Here is a 21,652-nt window from a genome sequence, read left to right on the forward strand (position 1 = left end):
GAGTACCCGGATTACCCTGTCATCATCGGGTCTCTATAAGGGGCAGGCAGGAGGGTCAGAGCCAGCGAGAGATGGGAGATGCACTGCTGGCCTGAAGGTGAGGTCACGAGCCAAGGATGTGGGCGCCCCTAGAAGATGGAAAAGACCATGTCCAGTGGTTTTGCTGCAAGCATTCTGCTGCATAAATAACTGGTAGTAAGCCTGTTTTGCCATAAAAGAGAAAATCACGAAAAACAAAAGAGGGACATTAACTAAAAAGTACAGACTGAAACATGAAAAATGAGGCACAAAAAAAGACTCAGTAGCAAAATACAAAATACTGGGATACATTTAAAACGTGGATATGCAGACCCACGGCAACACTGTACAAGGAACTGATTTTATTTGTACGCGTGGATTGTACCTAGTAGCACTTGTCTCTGTTCTACAGAAAACGTGGGTTCAACTCTGCACCCTCAAAGAGGAGGCCCTGGGCCCGCTTTCTCCAATGGAGTGTGCTTCAAACCAGAAACCAAGTCTTGGGGCAGATCCTCGTCATCTGGCAGCCGGACAAAGTCATCAATGACGTCGCTGACTGGAAGAAATGTACCAATTTCAGACCACCAGCACCGCCATATCCACTTGTCACCACACAGACCACTGTGAGGGCCAAGATTCACATCATATTAAGATGGGAGTAACTGCGAGAACTTCATCAATGGAGAAATGAAACGACAATGACAAAACCCTCAATCAGTTATTTCATCTTTTGTGGCAAAACTGCATGCAGCCAATTAGTTACACAGTGAAAATGTGGCAAAGATGCTTCTGGCGAAACTGCCTCAAACCAGAAAAGAGAAGTGATGGCTCCTACCCTAACCCTCCAGAAGGAGCCGGCCCTGCCAACACCTCAACTTCAGCCCTGTGAGGCCCATTTTGGAGTCTGACCCTCAGAACGTCTGATAACGCATTTATGTGGCTTTAGCCATGAAGTCCGTGGTCATCGGTTGCAGGAGCAGCAGGAAACCAGCACACACGCCACAGAAACCAGGCCTCCCATGAACACCCACCAGGTGAAGGCTCTCAAAGCAGGCCTTCCGACAGAAGTGGCACCGAGACCGGAAACAGACTCTCCAGGACGCCAGAGTCCAAGGCAGAAAGGGGCCGACGGCGTCACCCAAGGTGGCTGGCCGCACAGCAAGTGTGGGCAGAGATGGCCAGCCAGATAGTGGCCACAGTGAATACGGCTCACAGGTGGCGGGCAAGGACACTCACTATTCAGGGCTACTGAAACAAGGGAAAGCAACCCACTCGGAGGACTTCAGCACTTCCATCTGGAAGAGGTACGAGGGCAAGAACGCCAGCCGTGCCTGCCACCGCAGCATGGGGTTGGGGCCGGCCAGGGCTTCACGGCAGACGAGGAAGCGCAGGACCTGGAGGGGAGGGGCAATCAGGAGACCAAATCGTCACCCACACTGAAACCCATCAGAATCAAGGAACTATCAGAGCGAACTAATGCATTCGTCAAGACCACCAGACTAAACTCATGTGCAAAAGCGAAGTGCACCTCCAAACCAGCAAAACACTCCCAAGTTCTCGTAGGAAGTAAGATATGAAGCAGACACTGCTGGCTGCTCACCCAAATCTCTCCTCCTCCCCTTAACAGCAGGCGTGAGCTGCCACATGGTCCCCGTCAGAGATGACCCCTCCCACCTCCCTCACAGCGAGGTGTGTCTATGCGGGGGCGGGGGGTCACTGCTGTCACTAGTATTTTAGGAAAGATGAAATGGAACTCGGTGGAACATTCTAACAGGCTCCTTAGGCCAAAGGGGCCAGCTAGCTAACTCCACAGGGAACAATCTCAGGTGACAAAGCCGCACAAGCCCTGAGCCCACGTGGGTCTGCACATCTTCACAAAGTGCTTGCGCTGAGGTGCCCAGCCAGGTAACTCTGACCTTCTGGGATCTATCTCAGCAAAGAAGGGCCCAGCACCGCCTTATGGAGCAGGAAATTAAAGGAGATAACCTAAGAGAAGAGAAACCCTAGAATCATTCCCAAGCAGAGCAGAGCAGAAAACCTGAGAGCAGCAACTTGGAAACATCCTCCTGTGAGCTGCTGAAGCCCAGGGTGTGATGTCCACTCGCTGGCCCTCACCAAGGGCTGCAGCTGTGTCCTCAGTCCTCTACTGAGCAGCTGTTTACACACTGGCCACTAAGAATTTGAGGATGTGCTCAGCAACGTGCAAGTATGCTTATCACATAGTAAGACACTCAGCAATAAAACGTCTTCCCAACCACGAAATAACTGAATCACCAAACCAAAACTACAGCCAAAACAAACTCTAAAAGCTCACTGGCACAGACAGGCATCTGGCCCCTCAGCGGGAATCAGGGCCCACGTCTCCTCTGCGGGAATCAGGGCCCACGTCTCCTCTGTGGGAATCAGGGTCTGCGTCTCCTCTGCGGCAATCAGGGTCTGCGTCTCCCGCGTCTCCTCTGCGGCAATCAGGGTCTGCGTCTCCCTTGTGAGAATCAGGGCCTGCGTCTCCTCTGTGGGAATCAGGGCCTGCGTCTCCCCTGTGGGAATCAGGGTCTGCGTCTCCTCTGTGGGAATCAGGGCCCGCGTCTCCTCTATGGGAATCAGGGTCTGCGTCTCCTCTATGGGAATCAGGGTCTGCGTCTCCTCTGCAGGAATCAGGGTCTGCGTCTCCTCTGTGGGAATCAGGGTCTGCGTCTCATGTGTGGGAATCAGGGTCTGCGTCTCCCTTGTGAGAATCAGGGTCTGCGTCTCATGTGTGGGAATCAGGGTCTGCGTCTCCTCTGCGGGAATCAAGGCCTGCATCTCCTTAGTGGGAATCAGGGACTGTGTCTCCTGTGTGGGGTCTGTGTCTCCCTTGTGTGAATCAGGGTCTGCGTCTCCTTTGCAGGAATCAGCATCTGCGTCTCCTTCCTCATGAGCAGGGTCTGAGTCTCCTTTGCTGGCATCAGTGTCAGTGTGAACTCATGTTTAGTGGGTAGGTAGGTCTATAGACATAGATGTGTATGTGCATGTGAGTGTGGACTGACACCCTTTTCTCAGCTCTGTCTGCTGGGAGCGCCTGCTCCTTGGTAGCCCCAGGATCTGGTGTACACACCACTGTCCATGAGCAAGCAGGGGTGCCTGGAAAAGGGGCTGACCCAGGGCTGGGCAAGAAACAGAACCTGGAGGGCCCACTGTGCTCAGAAGCTCCACTGGCCCCACCACGGACAAGTAGAGCATCATGATACTTAGTGACTGTCATCAGGCTAATAGATGGAATCATATTATAATCAGCAGAATAACACCAAAGCCCACGAGACCACACCAAGACAGACAGACAAACAAGAAACACTCTTCCTTACAGAAGAACGTGAGCTGACAAACGTGGCAGGAACGCTCCAGGTAGAAAACCATTATCCACGACAAGACCTGCAGGGAGACTTACTCAGAATCATCAACGGATGCTAAAGAGCACTGAGACTCAGCTGAGGAAGAGAAGATTCATAAAGTCTCAGAGTGTCCCCCAACCAGACACGTCTCAGCCACAAAGGGAGAGTGGACCTCAGGGTAGAGAAACCTCTCAGACATCACTTACTGAGCGACCAGGTGACACCCAGGCAGGGACCAGAAGGACAACATGTATGCCTCCTGGCATCACACTGCAAAGGACTGCCGCCAAAAGGGCACACCCAGTCTCACTCCCAGGAAACACCAGACAAGCCCTGTGAGGCAGGTCACTTTTCAACACCATTAGGGTCATAAAAGACAAGGAAATACGGAGAGACAGGCTGCCGGAGCACAGTGCCTGGCTGTGGGCTGGCCCAGACCCGCCTAGAAAAGGGGGCCTCAGTCCATTGACCACTCATATTTGGAGACAAGACTGGCCTGTCCCCCTGGCCCAGACTGCCAGTTCTGCCCATGCTAGGACCTCAACACTGGACCCCCATGGCCAGCCACCCTCCTGTCCTCAGGCACATGAGGAGGGGTACGCAGGAAGGACAAGTGCCCACTGTCACCAACACTGTGGCAGAGTCGTATCCCTGGGGCTCCTGTGCTCAGTAGCCCTGCACAGCACTGGACATTGGCACTGGACACTGGACAGGCTTTCTGTCCTGAGCCCTCTGAAAACTGCAACTGCCAGCAAAGCCCGAGGCGCCCTCCTCCCCAGTCTGTCTCACAGACGCTTCACAGGAAGCAGACAGAGGACCAGAAGCACCAGGAACCTTCGGCGGTGACAGTGAACACAGCCGTGCAAACCCTGTGACCCCCCACGTCGTGGCTACCGAGACGCCCCGGTCACTCACCTCCTCTTGGTGTCTTCTGCTCCCCCTTCAGCCTTTGCATCAGCGCTTCAAGCTACTGTGTGGAGGCTCTTCTCTGGGTTGGTGGCTTCACTCTGCACGCTGGCCTTGCACTTTTGCGCCTCCCTTCTGCCCCTGCTCTCTGTCCATCTTCTAGCACAGAAACGGCACCAGTTATTCCACTTTACGTCATTTATGCGTGATGCACACAGTCCTGTAATTAGGTCTTACTAGAATTTTTAGATGAGTCCCATGTAGTGAACAGCAGAGTCAATTAGAAATAATCAAGAGAAAACCTAAATATATATAAATAATTGTGCCCTAATCTGCTCCAGAGCCGTCAGAGACTGCATTTCAAAGGAGTTATAAGGAATTGATTTCTTCTATAGCTACAATATATTCACAAAGCATAATTCAAAGTAAATTTAACCAATTCACATGCACTGAAAAAAGAAAAAAACCTTTACACTGCATTTACCTGTACATGGCGGCGTGGAAACCTCAGCTACATTTTGAAACCTGTGGAGACACAAGACAGGGGAGGTGTCACCCACATGTGCCATCCACATGGCGCCACAGAGGAAACAAGAACACGGAGCTCTGGTGGGAGATAGATGACCACACAAGCACAGTATTTATGTTGGGGACTAGGGAGGTGGCCTGTGTGAGGCTCATGTGGGGCCTCAGGGCCTCACTAGGCAGGAGCCAGGTGCGCACAGGTGAAGGGCAAGGGGCTAGCACAGGTGAGGGGTGAGCAGAGATGAGGAGCATGTGCGAGCACAGGTAAGGGGTGAGCGCACTGAGGAGTGTGCGCAGGTAAGGGGTGAGGGCAAGTGAGGGTGGGGTGAGCACAGGCGAGGGGTGAGGGCAAGTGAGGGGTGCGGTGAGCACAAATGAAGGGTGAATGCAGGTGAAGGGCAAGGGGCTAGCACAGGTGAGGGGTGAGCAGAGATGAGGAGTACGTGTGAGCACAGGTAAGGGGTGAGCGTGCTGAGGGGTGAGCGCAGGTGAGGGGTGAGGTGGGAGCATAGGTGAGGGGCTAGGTGGGAGTGCAGGTGAGGGGTGGTGGTGAGCGTGGGTGAGGGGTGAGGGGAGAAGGAGAGCAGAAGGCTAGCCATGGGGCAGCAGACAGGACAGGGTGAATCGGGTAGGCACAGAGGCCTCTGCGAGACTCAGGCTTCTGCTCTGGGAGAGGAGTCACTCAGAGCTCCAAGGTGGCCAGCAGTGGGTCTGTTTCCCAGCCTACGGGTCTCAGGGTGGTAGGGCTAGTGACCCCCGTGCCACGTGCAAGACTCAGCCTGAGTCTGCTCAGGACCTCGATGGGCCTCCCTGCTTGCCTGTCCCTGCTTGAAGCCCTCCTCTCCCGCCCTTCAGGTGGGAACGGGCAGGCCGAGCTTGCTAGCCTGCTCCCTCCTGGAGGGGGATGCGAAGCTGCAGCCAAACTGGGGAGAGTGCCAGGGCCCCAAGCGCCACGCGAACACCTTGGGGCAGCAACAGTGGTTAAACACCTCCGGGAACAACGGGCCTGTAAGTACTTCCTGAGGCGCACATCATATCCAATTATGTCATGTCTGCTCATCAAGCTTTTCCAAAACTGCAGTTTTTATTAACTACTCTTTGAAGCTCAATTAACTTCTACAGAAAAAGGAAAAAGGGAAGGGAAGGAGGGAGTGAGTTATTTAGGAAGAATAACAAGTGTGTCTGAGGCACTTACAAGAGAACAAAGAGGAAGAGAATGAAGCAGGGCTCTAGTCCAGAACCTTCCGTGATGAAGCAGACAGTCCACAGGTGGCCGCTGAGCCCTTGGAGCAATCTGGCAAGTGTGACTCGGGAATCCTTCAGGGTCTTTAATTTCACTTAGTGTAGACTGTGGCTAGTTACACGGCTAAAGACTCCTAACGTGAGTTCTTAGACGTCAGTAAACAACGAGACCCAAACCCTGAGAGCAGCGTTCTAACGACAAATGGAGAGCAACCACCATAAACGCGGCACACGGGCCAGCCGTCTAGCGTGTGAGGAGGGGACAAGGGCAGGGCCGGCGGGGAAAACAGATTGTCAGTGAATATTTCATTGAGAAGATGACGTGAGCAGTGATAGACATTATGAACAACTTTATGGCATTAAAGTTGAATATTTATATAAAATTGATAAATTCCCAGAAAAATAACTCACCAGAAATGAGGCAAGTACAAAGAGAAAACCCAGAAAGTTCTCTAACACTAAGAACCGACTCAGTCATCCAAGCAAACCACAGGCCCGGAATCTCGAGATGGTCCTACCAAAGCTCAAGGGCCACCCCACCTCACACGAGCCCACTCCGGGTCCCTGGTTCCAGGAAGCGCACAGAACACACACACCAGGCCAGAGCTGGGGGGACATCACAGACCACGCTCACCAGTGGACACGAGTGCAACAACGTGAACACAGGAGTCACCACACCCAGCAGGGCATGAAAAGAAGAAGGGTTGGGGCCGGCCCCATAGCCGAGTAGTCAAGTTGGCACTCTGCTGCAGCGGCCCAAGGTTTCACCAGTTCGAGTCCTGGGCGTGGACATGGCACCACTCATCAGGTCACGCTAAGGCGGCATTCCACATGCCACAACTAGAAGGACCCACAACTAAAAATACACAACTAGGTACCAGGGGGCTTTGGGAGAAAAGGGAAAAACAAAATCTTTAACAAAAAAAAAAAGGAGAAGGGTGGTGGACAAACCAGGTTTATTCCTGGAATATAAGAGGGCTTAACGTAAGGAATAAATGTGACATATGACAAAAGGTAAAAGGAGAAGAATGATCAGATCTTCCTGAAGATGCACAGAAATCATTGGACAAAATTCATTATCCATTCACGATTGGAAAGAAAACCCTTAGCCAACTAAGAATAGAAGGAAATGTCTTTAACCTACTGAAAGTTCTCTACTTAAAAGAGACACTGATGCAAACACCCCCTCAGAGGTCGACGCCTAAATGCTTACTCCTAACACCCACAGTGGAAGCAGCACCCACCAACAGGTGCCAGGAGACGGAGGGGGCCCGTCCACGCAGTGGGTGCTTCTCAGCGACTGAAGCAGACAGACGGAGTTCTGTGCTGCGAGGACAGAAGCAGACAGAGACTGTGCAGAGAGTGTCTCCTGACACAGTTCTAGAAGGGGCAGCTCAGGGTGCCCACAGGCTGGGCCAGCGGCAGGGACTGGCCATGAGGTGCCCGAGGGAAGCCTGAGGGGACAGGAGGGCTCTGGGTCAGGACTGGGGCATGGTCACATGACTAGACAGACTCGCCAAGACACCAACTGTACCATAAAACTGGCAAACTTCAGCGTGTGTGGACTGCACTTCCACAGAAAGTGTCCTTTAAAAGCAAAACCCTACAATGAACATCACTGCTAGCGGTGAAACTGTGGGGAAAAAAAAAAACCAAACTCCTACCTTGTACCAGGCATCTCCCCTATCTTCACCCCAAATAATCAGTTCCAGGTGGATGGAGACCAAAAGTGAAAGGCACAACTTTAGCCCTTGAGAAGATGCCAGGGAGACAGTGTCATGACCTCAGTGAGGAAAAGATAAGACACAGCAAGAAGCATCAGCCACACATGGGGGGACCCACAAGATCCACTTCCTTAAGGACCACTCAGCGTGCTGGATTATCGCGAGACAAGAGGTGGACAGCCAGGGTGGGAGACAACACCCAGCCCGAGACTCCGGTCCAGACGGGGCACGGCCAGCCCACTCTGTGAGCTGTTTGAGTGGGCCAGGCAGCTGCTCACCTGTGTCGACTGTGACTGCTTTGGAAGTGAGGCGTTTTGACACCATGTGGCCCACAAAGCTAAGTTATTTGCTGTCTGGTCCTTTACAGAAAAAGTCTGCCAACCCCTGCTCCAGATGATAAAAATAACAGGTACTTCACCAAAGAGAAAACTCAAATAAGCATATTTTAAAACGTTCAACTTCTTTAGTAACCTGGGAAATGCAAATGAAGGCCCCTTGTACTGGCAAAAATTAAGCCCAGCCACACAGAGTAGGGGTGCGAGGGGAGTCCAACCTCCTCAGCAAGCAGTTTGGCATCACCTGGCGACTGCTGGATGTACCGTCCACTGTGCAATTCCATGCCCAGGTGCACGCCCTACAGAAATTCTTGCACACACAGGTGAGTGTTTCTAGCATGCTGCTTCAAACAGCCCCAAACAGGACACACCCCACGTATCCACTGACAGGAGTGAGTGACACGTTCACATGGAGAAACGCTTGTGAGGAGCAGGCAAATGCAGCTCCACCCTGACCTCGTGCTGAGGGAAGAGCGCCCGGTCACTGATGACCCCGGCAGTCGCAGCACCCCCAACCCTTGTCCTCCTGTCTGGGCACAGACGCGGGTGGACAGGCATGCTGGCCAGTCAGAGTGGAGGTTCCACCTTCGACGCAGCCTCGGGGAGGGGACTCTCTTCCCGACCTGACATTTACGCTCCCAAGGTGCACTGACACCTTCTCACCAAGTCTTAATTTATCATAATTTCCTAATTTGCAGAAATTTAAGTGAAATTTTAAAATTGGAAAATAAATGTACCATAAATGGAACTTGGTCCTGCACCAATGACAACGAAGGCCTTGCTCAGTCCTACATCTGATGCAGCCTCAAAGCTGAAAGCGACTGAAGCTGAATTTGATAAGATGCTGTCCTTACTAAAATAAACTGCAAAGATATACTCTTACGCGGCCTACAATAGTGGAAGCTTTCTGGTGGTCACCTGGTAGCCACAATGAAAATTACCGCCTGTGTCAGATCCGTGTCTGTCCTGACACAGCCAATCAAGTTTCAAAGCTAACCAAAGTGACTCAGCGCCACAGAACGGCTGCCAAACTGTCCAGGGTGATTTTTCACTGTACGTAACTATGTACATGTATAAACAAAAATTTCGGTTTTATCAACACTGAAAGAATAATTTCTAATAAAAAATATAAAACTAAAAAATAATGGAACATTTTAGACAGTTCCAGACCTTGCACAGCTTAGCAGTCCATTCCCCAAGTCAGACCAGAGGCACGGGGGCTCCACTCTCTGGCCCCATCACCCTAGACACCAGCCATCCCTCCATGCAGCCCAGCATGGCGGCCAGTGTGGCCGAAGGACTGAATCCCCCTCCTGCCTGGCCAACAACTGAGATTCGTCCTGCAAGAGGCCAGCAAGGTTGGCCCTCAGCTGGTGCATGGGAACCTGGCTGGGGATAGTTCCCTGCATCAAATGCTGAGAGCGGCCCGCTGGGCCCAAACATGTGCCAACAACGTACAGCATGGTTATGTGGGAGGCTGCTTTCCTTCTGGAATCTGGAGCGCGACAAGCAGGGGAGCCACCGTGACCAGCCCCTGACAAACCCTGGGTGCTGGGAGCATCCCGTCCCTGCTGACGAGCTGAGGTTGGGAATCAAAAGAATTGCGGAAGTTGTGCCCAGTTCCTAGACCTCGTCGCACGTCTTGTCCTCTGCTGAGTCTGCTGGGTCCTTTTGCTGAAATACACTGTAGTGGTGAGCATGAGAGTGCTTCCAGCCGTCTCCACCACACATGCTCCACACCTGGGATGTTAGGCTCTAAACCGCACCCTGACCAAATCCCTCTCCTCACCCCTTGCCCCGTGCTCTCCTGGCATTGCTCTCAGATCCTGGAGCCTGCCACACACCCACTTCCCGCTGGCCCCTGGGGTCTCCGCTCTGTGGATCTTCTGTGCAGCCTGCCCAACCCTTCACCTCGTGAAGAGTGACCGGGGCACTGCCGGTGCCCATGTTTCCCAGGGGCCCTGCACTCACACAGCACCCACTTTCCAGGGGGCCCTGTGCCCTCTTCCCTGGGAGCTTACACACCCCGATTCTCTGTGTGCCTGGGCTGATGAGCCCCGCTCTGGACCCCACTCCTCACAGGGCTCTGGCCTTTCCAGCAAGCTGTTCTTGCTTGAGAGCCTCCTTCCTCTCACTGAAGATGAACCACCACTAGCTGGCCAGACAGGACCCCCATGACCCTTCCATGCTCCTCCGCCCATCCTCCATCCCCCACTCTACAAGACGGCTCCCGACAAGACCCCAGCGACGAGGACGTTGCCAACATCACCAATCTCCAAGGTCCCCCGCGGCCCCTCAGATCTGGCCCTGCATCTCCCCCCTGTGGCCCCCGCAGGGATGAGATGCAGCCCTCCATAGAGACCGGCCCCGGCAACTGCTCTGCACGCACGCCAGAGTCTTCCGGAAGGGCATGGGTGAGTGTCACTCCACCACACCTTGCAGGCACAGCTGAGACCCCAGGGGCCCTCGCACCTGTGTGAAGAGGCCCTGCTTTCCTGCCCACTCACCTCCACAACAGCCACAAACAGACCAGCCACAAACAGCCTCCTTGGCCACCAACAGTTCTCCTGGGCCAAAGTTCTACACAGGCCACTCCACCATGCACTCACCGCCTGGAGTGCTCCCCACTCTGGCTCCCGCAAGCTCTGTTCAGTGGGTACTTCCCTACCCCTCCACCCCGTGTTACACCTACATCATCCATTACTGTCCTTTACACAAGTACAGTGGGTTTGTTTTGCAGTGTGAGAGTAATACACACATTTATTAAACACAATTTGGAAAGTAAAGAATGATATTAAGGAAAAACTTCTACAATCCTGATCACCCAAAGCTAACTGCTGTTCTTAGCGTGATGGTGTGCTCCCTCTGTGGGAAGACCCTTAAATGCTTCCAACACACACACACACACCCTCGTTTTTACTAAGACACCATCCTCGGATCACACATGCTGCTCTGCAACACGGTTCTCGTAACTAATGAACCACCCTGGCATCTTCCCACATCGACACACACGGCAACTGGGCTCCATGTTCCGGGTCTCAGATTCCGGCCACAGCTGTCTGTGTCACCACGGCGTGGCGTGCGTCCTTCCCCAGAGACAAGCACACAGAGCTGGCTCTGTGACCTGCGGGCCCTCCTAGAAGTGCCCTCCTGAGGCTGGGCCCCACTCTCCTGCTCGGCTCCCTGCAGCCTGAACCCTCCTCAGTCCGCCTGCCTCAGGTGCGGGCGCCGCTGCCCAGGAACCCCCCCCCAGGAGAAAGTACTTGTACCTGCCCCACCAGGCAAGCCCCTGGGAGTCCTGCTTTCTTTTGTCAACCATATCTTACAAGCATCTTAGTTTCCTACTTATTTCAGAATTAGTTTTGCTAAGTTGTGTTTTTCTAGAAAATGGTCATCAAATTTACTGGCACAAAATTGTTCATAACATCCTGTAGCCTTTATTAAACTGCTTTACTGAGGACATTTGACAAATAATAAACTGCACATATTTTAAAGGGACAACTTGGTAAGCTCTGACATTCACCCTGGGAACGACTACCACCATCGAGAAAGGACCTCTGCCCCCCCTCATCTGGCCCGGCTGACTGCACTGAATTCGTGTTTTCTGGATGTTGTGTATATGGGATCACACAGTATGTGCTCCTGGCACTCATGTAACTGTTTTGAGATTTGCCCATGTTGTTAGATGTACGACTAGCTCATTCTTTTTATTCTGAGCAGTGTCCACTGTAACTTTGCCGGCCACTCACCAGTAGATGGACATCTGGGTTGTTTCCTTTGGGGCTGTTAGCAATAAGGCTGCTGTGACATCTGTGGCCATGTCTTTGCGTGGGCAGATGCTCTGGAGTAAACGCCCACAATGGTTATATGACAACTTTTTAAGAAAATGCCCACCTGCTTCCCACCCCTGGCCAAGTCCAAGCTCCAGCTGCCCCACAGGGGCACTCCTCCCTCCCTTCTTCCTCCTCCAAGCCACGTCCTCCGTCGGCCTTCCGTGTGCATGGCTAGTCCCTGGACAATGCCATGTCTCCTGTCTGGACAGCGGATCCATCCAGGACAGGCCTCCCCATGCCCACTCTCGCCACTGATTCTCCACGGTCAAGTCTGAGCAACACACAGAGAAGCAAATCAGACCTGTCCCTCCTAAGTGAGATCTCTGAAGCGGCCCTGACGCCCAGGGAGCCATGCCCCTCTCCATGCTCCAGCCCTGTCCACACTGGTGTCCATCTGGTCTGGGCTCATCCCCATCAGCACCTCTCCACGTCAGGGCTCGTCCACATCAGTGCTTGCCCACATCGTCTCCACTGCCCTTGGCACTGCCCACCTCTCAGCTCTGTGTGTGCCGTTCCCCACCAGCCTGGCTCTCTATCCTCAGGGTGGGGGTCCGGCTCCTGGGCAGCCATCAAAAAGACCCTGAGCCTCCTGGACAGGCCACCCCAACCCCTGGCCTGAAGCCGGCTGCGGTCCTGTCCTCCGTGCCGTCATTATCTTCAGTGTGTTGTGCCCAGCCTACCCCCAGCAGGGTGGAGGCTGAGTCCTCATCACTGGAGACCCTGTCCAGCAGAGCACCCACCTCAGGCCCAGTGCTCAGCAAGTAAACCCTGTTGAATCCACCACAGACACTTCTGCCTTCATGCAATACACTGAAACACCTGTTCTCATTTATTTTCACACAGAAGTCACCAAACTGCTGAACTCTGCCCCTTGCCCAGTGCACTCTTGTCACAAACCAGTCTGCTGCGATCTTGGACATGTATGTTCCTGAGCACTCCTCCTTGAATCAGGCCGGGGGAAGCCGCCTCCACATCCCGTGTGCCCACCTCTCTGCCCATCTGATTGGCTTCTCCTTCTCTCCCGCTGACTGACTGGAGGAGCTGGGTCACTTCTGAGTCCCTGGCACCCACTGCAAGAAGAGCCCTACTTTTCTGTCTGGTCCACTGTGGTCCTTCCTCTACGGCCCAGCTGACCACACAGCCCTGCCCCCAGCCCCCGGCTCCTCCCTGTGGCACCCAGCACCTGCCAACTCACTCTCAGACCTGCTGACCACTGTCTGGGCCCGCTCACCAGGGAAGGCCAGCACCTACAGTGGCGCCCGGCACATGGTGGGGTTCGGAGAGCTGCTGAGCAAATGCACTCTGCCAGTATCGCCACATCTGTGAGCGAGCCTGGAGGAAAGACAGACCCGCCAGGGCTCTGCTCACGGCCAAATGCCAAGGACTGGTCGCAACCTTGTCAAGATAAACAGAACCATATCACAAACGCTCCTGCTGGGATACTGAAATCAGGTCAAGACTATAAGAGAAAAGGAAACTTTAAGTGTATTTCTATACGGCTGTATATCTCCATGAAAGCTCTAAAAATAAGTAATAATAATGATGAAATAGCATAACATGCTTTGACTTTAGATTCTCAAAAGGGTTCAGGACTCACAAGGCAGTGAGGATCCCTGCACTACCTCCTCCCCTGACTGGGCCCTGATGCCCCCAGCAACCCACTCCTGCCTGCTCTGGCCCATGGGCTGGGCTTCATCTCCCAGCTACCCACCCCCAGGTCACACTGGTCTTAGCTCCATGGAGGGCCATGGGGTGCTCCCTGCTCACTGCCCAGCTATGTAGAGCGCAGTGCTCAGAGGCCCTCCTGCCTCGTCCTCACCTCCCCACCTCTGCTCAGGGTCTCACCCCAACCCAGGGACACCACAGCCCACTGTCTAGCTCAGTTGCTGACCATGTGGCCCTACACCCAGAGCCATTCCTCCTCCATCATCGGGTGTCCGAGGAGCACACAATGTGATGTTAGTACTTGTTGAATGAGCAAAGAAACACCCACTCACTGATATGGCAAAGACCGATGGCCATCTCCATGGTTGAGCTGATTCCCAATTTTCATTTCCTAAATTATGTATTTGTACAAATATTTGGGTGTAACTTAGAGACCTGAGACACAGTCACCATGGTGGGACCCCAGGCACTTCTCGCGCAGCATCATGGTCCACATCAGTGACATCTACCACAACCAGACCGCTCGCAGGCAAAGTCCACATGGCCCAGAGCATGCCAACACTCACTTCCAGTCTCATCTCAGCAGCTGCCCACCTCCACGTGTACATTCGTATTCCTCCAGCTCAACATGCCCTGAACCCAAAACGAGACGCCAACTACCCACACTCCACCTGGATGGCCAGGCATTTCCACAGCTCCAAGTTTAATCTGAGCTTCCCACCCACACTGGCTCTTTCCTCACCTCAGTGACCAGCAGCCCAAGTGCCTGGTGTCATCCCTGCTTCTCGCTCACCGCTCACCCATGTGTACACAGTCGGGTCGACTATACCCCTCCCACCTACACCCCTCTACTGTGCTGGCCAAGCAGCACCACTCGCTCCCACCACACCGGGCCCTGCTTACCTGCAACGGGGCTCCCGCCACACCGGGCCCCGCTTACCCGCAACAGGGCTCCCGCCACACCGGGCCCCGCTTACCCGCAATGGGGCTCCCGCCACACCGGGCCCTGCTTACCTGCAATGGGGCTCCTGCTACACTGGGCCCCACTTACCTCTAACACAGCTCCCAGGGATCCCGTGAAAACACGAGCCTGAGCAGATGGCTCCGTGGTGCAACATCCTCCGAAGGCTCGGGGAAAGCCAAAGTATTCCAGTGGCCCAGGAGGCCCCAAGCCATCTCCCTCGCTCCATTACGGGCACGGCGGACAACCTGCTAGTTCTAGAACATCTTAGGTGCACTTCTGCCTGTGGCTCTTCCACTTACTGTACTTTTGGCTGGAACATTCTCTCTTAGAAGGCCACATGGCTCCTCCCTCACCTCCATCAAGCTTTTTCTCAAATGTCGCCTCCTCAGCCTTCAGAGACCACCTTGTTTAAAATTACGTGCACACATATGCACGCATGCACACATGTACACACATACACACACACCAGGACTAAAAGCCATCACCCTGGGACTTATCATTTACTTACGATTTTGTTACCACCCATCTCCCTACACTACAGTGTCAGCCATGTGACTGGCAGTATTAAAAATTCAATGGAAGGGCCATAGGATAAAGTTGAGAAAATCTTCCTAAAGAGTAGAAAAACACAGGAAATATGAGAGAAAAGATCTGACAGCCAACTAACAGGTGCTTCAGAAAAAACAGAAAACAGAGAAGGAGCTTTCAAGTATACTTTACTATTTCATTTCTTGCCTGGTACAAGGTGCTCGTTGTATCAATCTCTATGCTCGTTTGTGGGCAATATTTCATTTTTTGGAAAAAAATAATTCGAGTATTTCCCCAGCTGGAAGAATCATCAGACTGGAAGGGCCCCAGTGCCAAGCACAGTGAGTGAAAATGACCCACATTTGACCATGGATCGGAATCTCCAGACACCAAGGGTACAAGAGAGGACCCTAAGGGTTCCGGGGCAGGAGACCCCACAACAGAGTGGGGACCCGGGGCACCAGACCTTTCATCAGAAACACTGGACTCTACAAGTCAAAGGAGCAATTCTTTCAAAGCTCTGAGGAAAAATGACTTGAACGTAGAATTCTATATCCAGCCAAACTATAACCAAGTATGAACAGAAGCCACAGCATCTCCAGGTCTCAGGAAGCGTGCCCACTTCACAAATGCCTGCAGTGCACCTTTGTGTGCCAGCAAGTGTGCTCACATGTTACCAGAGGTCGTCACGTGCCCATGGGGCTCCCGTTCCCACTGGTGATGAAGGACAAACTCATCAGCAAAGACTGACGAATGCATTGAAGAAAGCAGATCAAGAAGAGGACGAGTTGGGGCCGGCCCGGTGGTGCAGCGGTTAAGTGGACACGTTCCACTTCTGTGGCCTGGGGTTCGCTGGTTCGGATCCCAGGTGCCGACACGGCACCGCTCATCAAGCCATGCTGTGGTGGGCGTCCCACATATAAAGTAGAGGAAGATGAGCATGGATGTTAGCTCAGGGCCAGTCTTCCTCAGCAAAAAGAGGAGGATTGGCAGCAGTTAGCTCAGGGCTAATCTTCCTCAAAAAAAAAAAAAAAAGAAGAGGACGAGTGGAGGGGCTTCTGACAGTGACCAGGGAAAGCCGGTTCCAACAGCTGTCTGGACTGTGACCTAGAGGGGGAGGTGGCCCAGCAGAGGGAGGGGCAGGAGCAGCAGGCACCCAACAGATGGGGAGAGGGAGCCAGTAAGCCCAGCACGACCACTGTGCAGCCAGCCAGCCCGGAGAACGAGGCAACCAGATGAGACAGGGGGACGAGGACGGAGGGCCCAGGAGAGCACGGGGTTCAGACTTGACCCTTGGGAATTCACAACAGGAGACAGTATGGTCAGGCAATGTATGGAAAAGAGAAGGCAAGATTCAAACTCAGCTGTATAAGAGATTCTATTCACATCATCACATCGGCTGTCAACGCAGGTTCAGCCTTGGAGAAGCATGAAGCACCTGCAGTGAAGGGGGCTGTTGGACCCCAAGTTCTACCAGAAGGGGGCCAGCTAATGAAGCTGCTCGGCCAGAGACACACGCCCCCATTCATGAAAAAGGCGGACTCAAGGTGGAACCAACAGCCCAGAGGGAAAAGCTGACAGCCAGTGTGTCACCCCGAGCTTGACACCCCCTCCAAGACGTGGCTGGGGAATCCCCTAATGCAGGTGAACTGCACTGACCCAGGCCTGTTACCTCCCCTGCCCCTTGTGAACCAGAACAGCTACACCTGCTGTCCTTCATCTGTCCTGCAGCCCTGGGGTGCTGGGAGAGCAACCAGTCTCCCCAGGTTCACAGGTGCCCAGGAGCTGCAGTGAGTGGATCACACCCATCAGAGGACCCAGGGACAAAACTCAGGACTCTGAGCTGATGCTACGACGGATGAGGGTCTGGGGAGACCTGGAAGGGAGGAACAAGTGTGTTTGCATTTGCGGGGAATATAAATTTTGGGAGGCCAGAGGGCAGACTATGGTAGGCAGAATTCTGAGATGGCGCCAAGATTCTGGGCTCCACCTCTAGCCTTACTACCCTAGGTACTGGCTGCAAAGGGGTTTTTGAAGATGTAATTAAAGTCCCAAATCGGCTGATTCGGCCCTTAAAATAGGGAGAGTATCCAGTGCCTTGCCCAAATCGCATGGCCATTGAAAGCAGAGTTTTCTCCAGCTGGTGACAAGAGTAGGTCAGTGGGATGTGTCCTGCTGGCCTGGCAGAAAGCAACATGCTACGTCAACTGCCCACAGCCCCGGGGAAAAGCAGGGCCTCCAGGAGCTGAGGGCAATCCCCAGCAAGTGGATCCTACTAACAGCCAGTGAGCTTGGAAGAAGACCTGAGACCCAGTCGAGCTGCAGCCTGGCCCACATGTTGATTTCAGCCTCTGAGGTGCTGAGTAGAGAGCCAGCCACACTGTGCCAGACTTCTGACCCGTGGAACTGTGACTAAGTGGGTGTCCTTTGAAGCCACTAAGTTTGTGGTAATTTGTTATGCAGCAATGGAAAACGAATGAAACAGTATTTAGAGAAATGGAAATTACTAGCAGAAGAAAGGGGCAGCTTCCCAAGCCTGTAAAACAGAGTGGCCACCAACTCTGGAAACATTTTCATTAGGCAACTACTTCCCAATTCGAGGGATTAAATACGGTTAAAAAACAAGTGGCAGAAGTTGGAGCCCCTTGGTATGTACTACATTGTGCCCCCAAAATTCATGTGTTGAAGCCCTGATGCCCATCTCTAAATATGGGGCCTTCAGATTCATGAGGCTGGAGCCCCACGACAGGATTAGTGCCCTCAAAGCAGACAGCTTCCTCTCAAGGTCTGCCACGTGAGCACACAGTGAGACGGTGGCCCTTGAAGGCCAGGAAGTGGCACCTGCTCAGGAAACAAATCGACCGGCACCTTCACCTTGGATTTCAGCCTCCAGGACGGACTGTGTCGTTAAACCACCCCGTCTTGACATTTTGTTACAGCAGCCGAGCTGACTAAGACATGCCTCTTCTGATTTCTGACGTCAGTCTTCTTCACCAGCTGCCTTTAACGCAAGGTCGGGGAAAATGAACTGTCTCTAGCCATTCCCATCTCTACGGTGAGAAACGCAGCAACTCTATGGAAAGGAAATGTTATCTGACAGCAAAAGTCATATTTCCATGAACAATTTAAAACTTTCTACCCACTAAATCTATACAGTCTGCTAAGAGCATCAAAGCTGACTCTGATAGGACTCGCGCCTGTGTGCCTGTGAGAAACGATGAAAGGGCCCAAGGCCCCCCTCCAGGCCAGACACAGAACAGAGGGGCCCGATGGATTGCCCTCTCATGGGAGAGGCTGAAATGCCAGGACAGAGCCATGCGGACCCTGGGCTCCTGTGCTGGGACTCCAGGCCTCTCCTGATGCTCTGCAGGCCCTGGCAGACTCGGCCCAGCACGCAGGCCCTGGAACCGGCACAAGAGGGCGGCAGCAGCACCAACCCGAGGAGTGCCACAATGTGATGGCAAGTCCCGGATGCCGCAGCACAAAGCAATCTCCCAAATGTAAGCCTGACCAGCCCCTCTCACACTCCCTTTAGTCTCCTGAGGATGCAGGGAACAGACAAGGTGGACGACACCATAGTAAAGAATCAGAAAAGTCGAGATGTGGCAGATGGCTGAGAAAAGTCGATGCTGTGGGGGGAAAGTGGGGAGCCTGAAATGAAAAGATACTAAGAAGACGTGACCCGCAGTGCCATGCTGGGAACTGCTGGGTCTGTTTCAGGAGGGACATGACCTCCAGTGCCACGCCAGGAACCTGTCAGGTCTGGTTCAAGAGGGAATGACCCCCAGTGCCATGCTGGGCACCCACAAGGTCTGGTTCAGGAGGGAATGACCCCCAGTGCCACGCTGGGCACCTACCAGGTCTGGTTCAGGAGGGAGATGACCCCCGGTGCCACATCAGGCACCCACCAGTTGTTTCAGGAGGGAATGGCCCCTAGTGCCACACCAGGAACCTGCTGGGTCTGTTTCAGGAGGGAATAACCCCCAGTGCCACACCGAGCACCCACTGGGTCTGGTTCAGGAGAGATATGACCCCTAGTGCCATTCCAGGAGTCTGGTTAAGGGAAAACGACATTCTTGGGACAACTGGGAGATCTGAAAATGGACAGGAAGTGAGCTGGCGTGTGAACCAGTGCCCACTTGTCAGGTGTGATGGGGATACTGCCGGTGCGTGCAGGCCATCCTACCCTCAGACCTGCATGCTCTGAATTACGGAGGAACGGGGCAGGCTATGTGCAGCTACTCTCAAGTGATTCAGTGACAATAAATATGTACTTAGAAAAAGAGATAAAGCAAATATGGCAACGCATAAATAACTGCTGAATTGGGAGAAGGGGATAAGGTGTTCAGTGTATAATTCCTTCAGCTTCTCCCAAATAGAAACTTGGGTAAAAAAGTAAAACGAAATCACTTGAAATAAAAAACGAGGAAGGGGTGGCCCTTCCCCTCCTCGCTGCTAGCTGCGCCTGCCCTGGCCGCGCTTCCTTGGTGGGCAGGCGGGGCGACCTGAGAGGTCCTGGGGGCTTTAAGAATCGATGAGCTGACGCGCTTTCAGAACAGGGCACGAAAAGCGTCATGAAGACTGGCTCTTAGCTCCTCCTTCTTGAGCACCTCGGAAAGCCAGGCCCTGCAGAGAACTGGGAGATGTGGCAGCTGAGGAGACCCCACACCACCCACAAGTTAGCAGGGGCTTCAAGGAGGCCTGTGGACAGCTTTCTACTGTTTGCATATTTCCTGCTAAACATCTGGAATTTGCTGTTAACACAAAGTCTAGCAAATACTGATACATTTGCAAAAAAAATCCATTTAACTTCCACCCTCTAAATTCACCTAAATATTAGAAGTTCTCTTCAAAAGAAGCAAAATCAACCTAACAATCAGCTCTTAAGGACTATATTTTCTTTCTCTTTTTTTTTTTTTTAAAGATTGCCACCTGGGCTAACAACTGTTGCCAATCTTTTTTTTTTTCCTGCTTTATCTCCCCAAACCCTGCCCCCCAACCCCGTACACAGTTGTATATCTTAGTTGCAGGTCCTTCTAGTTGTGGGATGTCGGACGCCACCTCAATGTGGCCTGACGAGTGGTGCCATGTCCACGCCCAGGATCTGAACCCTGGGCTGCCTAAGCGGAGGGCGCGAACTTAACCACTCGGCCATGGAGCCAGCCCCCAAGGACTATATTTTCTAGCTAATTTTAGTTCTTATCAATGAACGTTCTACTTAATTCAATGGACAATTCTGAAAATGCACCAGAGCAGTGTTCACACCTTAACCCTCTCATCACATGTTAAGTGTTTATCACTGTTTTTTGTCATTTTGGCTTTCCTATAGTTCACTTCTGTAGGAGAAACAACGGCAGATCAGAAAAGACGGTCTTGCTATTTTTGAAGGCCTCACTTTTTAAAATTTAATGATAAACTATCGATTTGTAGAACTGAAGAATAATAGTTCCATATTTTGAAGCACAATGAATTCTGCAGCATTTTTGCAATATCAGCAAATATCGGAAGGGTAACAAGGAACTGTCCCCAAACTTAACATAGTTCAAAAATAGTAAAAGAAAATTACATCTTCAAATTTGTTTCTGACCATTAACCAAATAAAGCTTCAAATGAAGTAACAAATCCTGCCATTTAATAAATTAGAGAGTAACAGTATAGACCAAAATAAACCTTGCTTTATAATCCAAATCAAACAACCCAAATAAATAATTCCAATCACTGGCAAAGGGCCCTGCCTCACACTAGCAGGGTAGAACCTCAGCAGGTCCAGAAACAGCAGGGCGGCAGGAGGGGACCCTCCCTCCAGTGGGGCTCCTAGGATGAGTCCCCCAGGGAGGCTCCCATGTGGGCCCCGGATGGGTGCCCTTCACAGCCCTGTGCTACAGCCTCAGCCCAGAGCGACAGAAAGAGGCACGGAACCAGAGTCCAGGCAGTCCAGGGTGGAAGCCGCAGGCCTGTGCACACAGGCTCCTGGAGCATCACTTTCTTACACAGGTCAAGTATCCAAAATGTTCTGGGATCTCACATCTTAAAAACTTGCAAGGGCCAGCCTGCTGGCGCAGTGGTTAAGTTGGCACGTTCTGCTTCTCGGCAGCCCGGGGTTCGCTGGTTCAGATCCCGGGTGCAGACACGGCACTGCTTGGCAAAAGCCATGCTATGGTAGGTGTCCCACGTATAAAGCAGAGGAAGATGGGCATGGATGTTAGCTCAGGGCCAGTCTTCCTCCACAAAAAGAGGAAGATTGGCAGTAGTTAGCTCAGGGCTAATCTTTCTCAAAAAAAAAAAAAAAAGAAAAACTTATAAATGTCAGCTTATAACTTCTGGAGCAAAATCACTGTCAGGAATAAAATGATGCTCTGGAAACAACTCAAATCATTGCACATGAAGCTATCAAAGAATTCTACATCACTGACACACACACTTACAATTTAATTTGCGGGAGGAGTCCTTATGGTTTGCTACAGGTGTTCTATAAGTTAATTCCTAAAAATCTTTCCTCTTTGTAATTTATCTTCCCCCATGTGTAAGCTCCAAGCTTCATACT

General features: G+C 52.5%; 1 protein-coding gene across 3 annotated transcripts in view; it reads right to left on the reverse strand.

Annotated features, from left to right (window-relative positions):
• PCGF3 (polycomb group ring finger 3) overlaps positions 1 to 21,652 on the reverse strand; it is a 66,709-nt gene that overhangs the window by 41,075 nt on the left and 3,982 nt on the right. Inside the window, exons 2-4 of one of the 3 annotated variants that reach the window (XM_046656514.1) lie at positions 17,983 to 18,181; positions 4,777 to 4,817; positions 4,302 to 4,451 (exon numbers count right to left, since the gene is read on the reverse strand). The gene's annotated coding sequence lies outside the window, so the exon portion shown is untranslated. The remainder of the gene's footprint in view (positions 1 to 4,301; positions 4,452 to 4,776; positions 4,818 to 17,982; positions 18,182 to 21,652) is intronic. The other 2 variants (XM_046656515.1, XM_046656513.1) reach the window with 2 other exon arrangements.

The sequence above is a fragment of the Equus quagga genome, chromosome 3, assembly GCF_021613505.1.
Source record: "Equus quagga isolate Etosha38 chromosome 3, UCLA_HA_Equagga_1.0, whole genome shotgun sequence".
Taxonomy (NCBI): Eukaryota; Metazoa; Chordata; class Mammalia; order Perissodactyla; family Equidae; genus Equus; species Equus quagga.